Consider the following 8515-nt stretch of genomic DNA (forward strand, 5'->3'; position numbering starts at 1 on the left):
CACCCGGCCTTCTCTTTCCTCTCCCAGGCACCCCCAACCCGGGAATCTGGCGTCTGAGTCCACGAAGAGCTAAGAGGACGTCCTGACAGAGGACAGGGGCCCGGGGTTCAGACCCAACCTCACTGCCCATATTCAGAGTCTCCCACCATTCCACTGTCCGTCCCTGTCCCCACTCCCCACCCCCAGCTTGTGGGCCGGGATTGGAATTTTATAGAACGGTTTTCTACGACCACTTGGAAAAATCATAGGCCGCCATCACCCTGGCTCCAGCGCCCCACCTCCCGCCCAAAGAGGGAAGGAAGAGGGGCAGAACCTTCTCTCTCTCCTATTCTTGTTTCTGGAAGATGGGAAAGGTCTGGCTGGAGCAGTGGGGTTGAGGCCAGGCTGTCTCTGGTGGAAAGAACTTCCGAAATCCCTGACGACTCCAGGGAAAAAAATCAAGGCGCAGAGAGGGAAAGCAAAGTGCCCAGGGTCACCCGGAGAGTGGCAGGGCTGGGACTGGCACCCGGGAGTCCAAGTACTCAGCTGGAGTCTGCACAAGGCCAGCATTTGCTTTACGGAGACTACAGAGCTTTGCTGGATTCACTGACTCTGCCTGTTTTCCCCCAATGCACAGACAGACAGACAGACAGATACACACACACACACACACACACAGCCAGGAGTCTAGGGGAGGGCAGGTAAGGTTTGTGAGTGAGAGGAAGGTGGAGGTGCTGAGAATGTGATTCCAGTGGGGGTAGCGCAGGGACTGAGCCAACGGAAGGATGAGCCTGGGGGAGGAGGCGGCCTCTGCCCCCCTAGTTCCCATCCACCCCCGGGGCTGTGGTTTATTTGACTAGGCAGTTCTTCTGGGCCAGGGGGCCTGGGGGGCTGGGGGTTGAGGGGAAAGGCGAGGTGATGGGAAAAGGCTGCTCTGGGGCTTCCTGCGCCCCCAGTCCTGGGGAAGGGGGGCAACTTACATCACCCGCAGCCCCTCTAACCCCCATGCTTTCCACTGCAGGCTCTTTCCTTGGTAATGTTCCTGTTATTCTGGGGGAAGCTCTGGTATTTGGGGGGGAGGGAGGCAGCTGCCTACTTCACAGGTCAAGACAGGGTTAAAAACAAAACCGCAGCAAATTCAACACCCCGTGTCCTTCAGGGACTTTCCATGACACCTTCCTTCCCCCCTCTCCCCCAAGCCAGGGAGTACCTCCCCAGAGGGCCTCCCCACCCCAGGTGCAGTGGCTTTTGGCTTTTATGCAAACAACTGTCTGACAGGGAATGCTCTGCAGCCTGACCTTGTGTCTGTCCTGGCTTCAGGACCTCCTCTACAAGTCCTCAGCGGTCCTGGCCTTCCCAGAACTACCCCACCCCCCCACCCCCACCCGTCGCAGCCACTCTTCCTCAGACTCTGGATTCTAGGGGATGGGAGGGAGGGAAGGGAGCTGGGTCTTGTTCCCCTGGCTGCCCCCGGGTGGAAGTTGCCTGCAGGTGGAGGTTTGCACCTCAGCCTGGGTGAATGGCCTGCTTGTGTTGAGGGATGGGGGAGGGGGAGGGTGCAGGTGTAGGGAGGCCTCCAACGCCAGCCCCCCACCCCCACCCCCAAAGCATCAACTTAGTTGCCAAGAGATAGTGAAGGAAGCTATCGTCAAGCTGGAAGGAAGTGCATTCAGCCCCAATCCCAGACCCAGCCAGCTGCCGGGCTCTCTCCTCAGCAGAGGAGTCTCCCTGCTTCCCTCTTTTCTGAGCTGCTTCTGCTTTGGGAAGGGAGTGAGGATGGGGGAGGCCACAGACCACCCTCTCCAAGGCTGAAAATCAGCTCCTGAGGGGCTAGTTTTGAATGTATTTAATGCTCCAGTACACAGGCAGGCTGCAAAGCCATTCCTCTCTCCCTGGCCTTAGTGCTGAGACTGGAAAACCTGCTGGAGAGTCTCAGGGCGGTCTAGTGGTGCTGAAGGGAGGAGGATGGTGCTGAAGACAGAGCCAGTGAAAGCTGCCACCGACCTGGCCCCGCGTTTGCTAGCCCCTAACTTCAGGAACGTCTTCCTCCTGCCTCTTCCACAGAGGAGGGGAGAGGTAAGGTGTTCTGGATGAGGCTAAGCAGAAGGCCAGACCACGCCTCAGACTCTTTTCCGACCTCTTCTGAGAGAGAGCAGAGGATATCAAGACAGGAAGAGAGCCACGTGATCCCTATGCCATTCTCCTAGGAGTTTCCCCCAGCGCCTGAGGCTTGGGCCTCCAAATACCTACAGACTACATTTCAATGTGGCCGAGTTCAACTGCAAGTTGAGTTTCCCAGCGTGGATGTTTCTGAGACCCCAGAGATGGAAAAATCAGGACTTGCCTATCTTTTAGGAAGGATCCCTGCTGGGAGGGAGGGCGGGCTGGCGTCTTGGAACTGGGAGACACCGTGCCAAATCTGTGGAGCTTGTCACGTCCAGGCCCCGAACTCCTCAGATCCCCTTAGTGAACTAAGGGCCAGTGGAACCAGAACCCCACCATGGGGACATGGGGGCCAGCAGCAGGATACCAATGGCAGGTTCAGCAAGGCATCAGGCAAGATGTTTTATTTCGATGATAATTCTGTTTATCTAGGTATCTGAACTTTAAGAAAGAGCCAGAGGGGCTAAATTAAGAAAATATTCCTAGGGGCAGAATTAATTCCATTTTCTGACAGCAGAAACGACAAATGATAAGCATGCACAATGACTAATTTTAAACACACCAGTATTTTTTTTTTTTATTTTTCAGTGTAAAAATCAAACATAATACAGAAACTTTGAAAACTATCAGCAGGGTTGTTTGTGATGCGGGAACGCATTCATTACGGTTCTGGAGAGGTTAGCATTGCTACATTTCAGAAGCTGATTCTTTACACAGTCTTTACAGAGGAGTAGGACACTACAGGGCTCCAAGGGGTCAGACTCCAGGTAAAATCCGAGAGGAGTCAAGAGAGAAGGTCACTGCTGGGCAGGGAGGGCATTTCTGAGAAACCCAGATGAGCGTACTGTGAGCACAGGCTGTGTCAAAACCACTCGGCAAGTTCTCTCTCCCTCACTCCCGGTGGGAAGGCCACCCTGAGCCCCAAACCATGTTCCCTTCTCTGCCCCGCCCCCGCCCCATCATTCTGCAGACAAGGGTCATCCACAGACCACACGTGTGGTGGCTTTGGTAACCAGAAATTTAAAATAAACTGTGTTTTTTCCAGTAGCCAAAATGATCCCTCACCAAAGCTCACAGACTGAGAACTTGAGCATGCAAAACCACAGTCTGGGTGAAGGGATGTCTGCTTTTCAAATGACCTGCTAATTCTTTGCAACCCACAGTAATTTGGTTTCTGTGAACCCACAGAAGCAGGCCCACCGAAAAGGACCTTGTCTGGTAACCTGGAAAAGTCCTTGTGTAAATGAGTCATTGGCAATGGGATCAGTCATTTTTAAGGCTGCCCCATTTTCCTAACATGTCAAAATGTCTGTTCTCAGTCTTTTTAGGAGAGGAAGAAGCAAAGCTGCACCCATATTCAGAAAATGAACTAGGCCCCCCAGATGCATGGCATGGGCTTGGGAGAAGGTGGGTGGCATCATGGGACTGCTCTCCAGGCTTTCTAGAGTGGGGTTGATGGAGAGATGGACAGTGAGGACCATTTGAGGAAGCTGTAAATCACTTGAAGAATTAATGGTTGAGGGCTCGTAAGATGGTGAGAGAGCAAAGCTAGGCTACTTCCCTGGCTTCAAAGCCATGAAGTATCTGTACCATGTGGTTCACACACATTGGTTCTAAGGCTCAGCATATTCTTTACTCTTAGGCATTAAAACAACATGAAGGAAACGTGTGTTAGAGATCAGTTGCCTTCATTGGCAAGTGAATTACTATCACGGTCCTAGTATAGTCTTTGAATATTTTCCATGTCTTTAAATCCAGATACAGTACATATAGTGGAAAATTTGCAACCATCCAACATACTTTGCCCCCACACCCACAAAAAACAGAGTAACTTTACCTAATAGACAAAATTACATGAAACCTCACAACGTCCTTGGGAGGTAGATATTGTTATACCCTTACATTTTAAAAAATCAAAACATTAATATTCCAGTTTCAAATAACAACTCAATATCAGCATATAAGACACTCCAATACTGTAATATTCAGAGGAAACTTGCCTCCAGCTTCTTCAAAGTGCAAAGACCTGTTTCTTATGTTTTTTTAAAATTTTTTTAAAATTTATTATTTATTTATAAATTTATTTATTTTTGGCTGCATTGGGTCTTCGCTGCTGTGTGCAGGCTTCCTCTAGTTGCAGCGAGCGGGGGCTACTCTTCCTTGTGGTGCACGGGCTTCTCATTGCAGTGGCTTCTCTTGTTGTGGAACACGGGCTCTAGGCGCTCGGGCTTCGGTAGTTGTGGCACGCAGTCTCAGTAGTTGTGGCGTGCGGACTCAGTAGTTGTGGCACACGGGCTTAGTTGCTCCGTGGCATGTGGGATCTTCCCGGACCAGGGCTCGAGCCCGTGTCCCCTGCATTGGCAGGCGGATCCTCAACGACTGCGCCACCAGGGAAGCCCCTGTTTCTCATGTTGCTGGCATGATGTGGGACACGCTCTATACAGCTTGGGTAACAGAGGTACAGTCTTGTGCTATGACCGCATACAAGTCGAAAGCCTACACCTCTCTTCTAGGCTCTTCCAAGTCCACAGTCTCCGACCCTGGGTTCACTCATCCTTCTCAGCACTGTTCAGTCGGTTAGGCCTTTCCCTGGGATGACCCAGGTTTAGCATTTGGTTTCAGGTCAAAATTGTCCTCTTTACAGGCACTTAAATCCCAAATCATTCTGCTTTTCTGAACTCTGCCTATAGAGATTCTCTGAACTATACTTTCCCTCTGAGCACAAAAATAGCTCCTAATTCTTTAAAAGATAAGAGAGATCACTGTGTATCTCTTGTCTTCTGCACAGCCTAATTCTATTTTCTAGGACAGAAGTTTCATCACTCCACTTTCTTTTCTCTTCTTGAGCTCAAACTCCTAATTCTGAGCCTTTGTCAGAGAGCCTGGACACTCTGAGAACTCAAATCTTAAGTAAGAGTTTCCAAATCTCCACTAGAGACCAACGTACCTACTCATAGTGGAGTACACTTTAAAGGTAGGACTTCAAACACTAAACATTTAACTTTTCCATTACAGTCTTACTGGCTGTCCTGGGATATATACCAGAAGTACTGCTTTTTTCCCCTGAAAACATTCTAAATCTCACATTGAGCAGGAGGAAAAAAGCAGAGGATAAGAACAGTGATACAGAGGCTACCTGGAAAAAATGTTATGTTGGCGTGAGATTTGTTAATAACACAGTGTTTCAACTGATTAAAATTTTGTGTTTTTAAACATTTCTCTTTGCAAAAGAAATCTGAGGTCGCTTTACTTCTGGGTCTGGCAAAATGTTAAGCCTTGCATTTAAAAGGTAAGACATTTTGTCACTGACAAAGTCAGAAGCTGAGTCAGGAACAGTTCAGAATGGGTAACAAGCATATGATTAGCTAGCTTATCTGTGTCAAGGCTAATACATCTTTTTGGGAGAATGACTTAGGGAATCTAAAGCCTGCTGGATTTATTAACATCTCTCTTTTTCCTGGTGGTGCTGGTGGAGGGTAATGGGGGAGACACCTCTGTTTGGTTCTCTGCCAGGAGGAAAGCCTATGCAACAACTCAAATAGCGATAAGGAATATTTGGAGAGCCAGCTCTCGGTCTTTTCCACCCTCATCCCAATTCTGCCACCTTGGCTGTAACGCAACTTTTCACGGGTTTGGTTGTTTCTCAGATTTCGGCCTCCTGGGTGTGTGGTGGGGGTCTGGCTAATAAGAGGGTTGGTGGGAAATGGAGAGAGAAGACCTATGAGGCTCACGCTCACAGGGACTCTGGCTGAGAAAGGAAACGTGCTGTCGGAAGCTGCCAGGGGACCTCACCGTCCAGCAGGGCCAGATGTGAATCTTGCTTGGTCCTCCTTTCTAGGCACCTTGCTAAGGTTCTCCTTTACCTTCTTTCCCACCCCCAGCAAGGGAGGGGTTTAAGTAGAATAAGGAGTGCCTGCAGAAGTAAGTGTTTACCTGTGTTGTGGGAACCACTACATACCACCTGGCTCAACTTCAAGATTTAAGAATGTGGAGTTTCCACATATACATTTTCTCTGGACTTGACACGTCCCAGTCCAGGCTCAGAATGCGACAACGAAATTGCAGCCTGTGTGAGTGGTCGCCCCACTCAGGAAACTGGCCTCAGAAGAATGGAAATCATTCAGAAAATCCATTACTCACAGAGAAAATGAGGGTGAAACTTACAGAGTCCCCAGGTTGGTGGGATGGGCCTTAGTTTCACTATCTTAAGGTGCAGGAGTTGGTCTCTTCACTAAACACTTTCCCACTAATCTGGTAGAAACGCCCGCTTTCCCTAGCTTTCTCTCCTACTAATCCTTGCTTCCAAATGCTCTTTCTTTTGTCCCCTGAAGAGTCAACATGATGTGTGATATTTCAAGAATATAATAAGCAGCTCTTCTTTCACAATGGGTATAAGCAACCTGGTGTAGCTTGGAGTCCAGGATTACGGAAATACAGTGAGGTACTGAAGACTACACACCGAAATACATCTAGTCTTTTAGCTGAAATCTCGAACGTGTTGGGACTGTTGCCATGGAATTTCACAAAATCTTTTTTCCTGAGACAGACGCCATGCTACAAAGAAGGATAAACCATTTGTGCAGTCTGAGGTGGAACATTTTAATTACTGGCAGCACATAAACGAGTTGAGTTTGAGCCTAATGCATAAAGCCCTTTCGAAATATCAAGGCAGATACATAAAACACTAATCCACCAGGAACTGTGGATTCTTGGCTCTGGTAGAAATGTTCACACAGCTGACTCTTAATTTGTAAATAGGCTCCATGAAGTTGTTCCTGGAAGCAGAATTTATTTTCCCTAACATAGGTTCTTTAAAAGGAGAGAAAAAAAAAAAAAAGGCTTTGGCAAGCAGCTGCAGGTGCCCGTTTGTGTGTACACTCTGGGGCAAGATCAAAATACCTTCCTGTGTTTTGTTCCTCCCCACCATCTTCTTCACACCACAACTCAGTGGTTAAAGGAAAAACTTAACAATACTTCCATTTTCACACCAAAGAAATGTGAAACATATATTCATATACATACTCTTCTGCTTAATACCCATACATTAAGAGCTTTAAAAAAATAATTGTGGTTACTGCATAATCACATAAATTTAAAGCCTCAAAGGACCTTCGAGAACATCTAAATCCAATTCCTAATTCTATGGTTGAGGAAACTTAGTTTTAAGAGTTAACTGATTTGCCCAAAGTCACCTGGCTAAGGAGTGGCAAATATGGAATCAGCAAACAGATTTTGTGACCCTCATTCCAGTGCTGATTTTACAATCATTACATCACTTTTCCTGGATAGCATGTCTCCCATAATTAATGATAAAGATGACCGACACATCTGCAGAACCAAGATCAGACTTTCAGGAATCTTTGTGGAAAACAACAGCTCCATTTAAAATGGGGGGTGGGAGGGTGGGACCCGCCCCCGACCTGCCTGGTTGAGGATATCCTGCCAGCAGAGGTGCTCCCTTCCTCACTCCAACCTGAAGTGCAGCTCTGGTCATGGTCATCCTCGGTTCCTTTCCTGTGGGGAGGGGGAGGCTAAGTCATCCTTTCAGGATTCTTTGGTATTTTTTTGGTCAAAAAATCATTGGCAAGTGTGCCCTGGGTTTGTACGCCAATATTCCATGAAGGAGATGAAGAACTTTCAGGTGGTTGTTCCTCCTTCCCTCCATCCCTGGTGGCGCTGCTGCTAAACAATTTCCCCCCTCAGAACCCAGCCTGCCAGTCGAGATAGTAGGAAATGGACGTCATCACCCGCAGTGGACACCCTCCTGGAGTTCCCATGACAGTCTGTATTTAAACCATTAGTTCTTCTGAGATAGAGTTTCTCCTCTGCATGAATGGTTTAACCCAAAGCAGCTTTTCATTGGAGACGGGAGGGTAAAGAGTAGAAGCAGAAGGACCATCAGAAAACTTGGGTTATTTTTGCTTGTGTGATAAGAAGTGGATCTGATGCTTGGAGACTAGGGGCTTCAGTTATTGGTAGCATTTTATGGCTGTTCTCTTCCTTATTGTTAGACTATAATTTGCGATGGAAGGTTTATATCCTAACCCTTTAGTCTTGTGTGAAGTGCAGAAGGGCAAGGCTTCCCAGCAAGGCCAGCTGGTCAGCGGTTCTTCTCTGTGGACATGGGCATATGGCTAAAAGTCTTTTCCACATATGGCTGATGTATCTCCGAAACAATGCCTCATGCAGCACAACCAGGGGACTCTTCTGGTTGGCAACAGACTCCAAAGAATGCCTGTCTATTGCTGCAAAAGATAATGACCAAATACTTCATTGGCTTTTAAATGTCATAAAATTCAAGTCCCTGATGGGAAAACAAAGGTTTCACAAAAGTAGTAACATGATGTATCTGCAAACAATTGCTGAACGGGGA

This window comes from Mesoplodon mirus (assembly GCF_964341445.2).
Source record: "Mesoplodon mirus genome assembly, chromosome: 18".
In the NCBI taxonomy this organism is placed as follows: Eukaryota; Metazoa; Chordata; class Mammalia; order Artiodactyla; family Ziphiidae; genus Mesoplodon; species Mesoplodon mirus.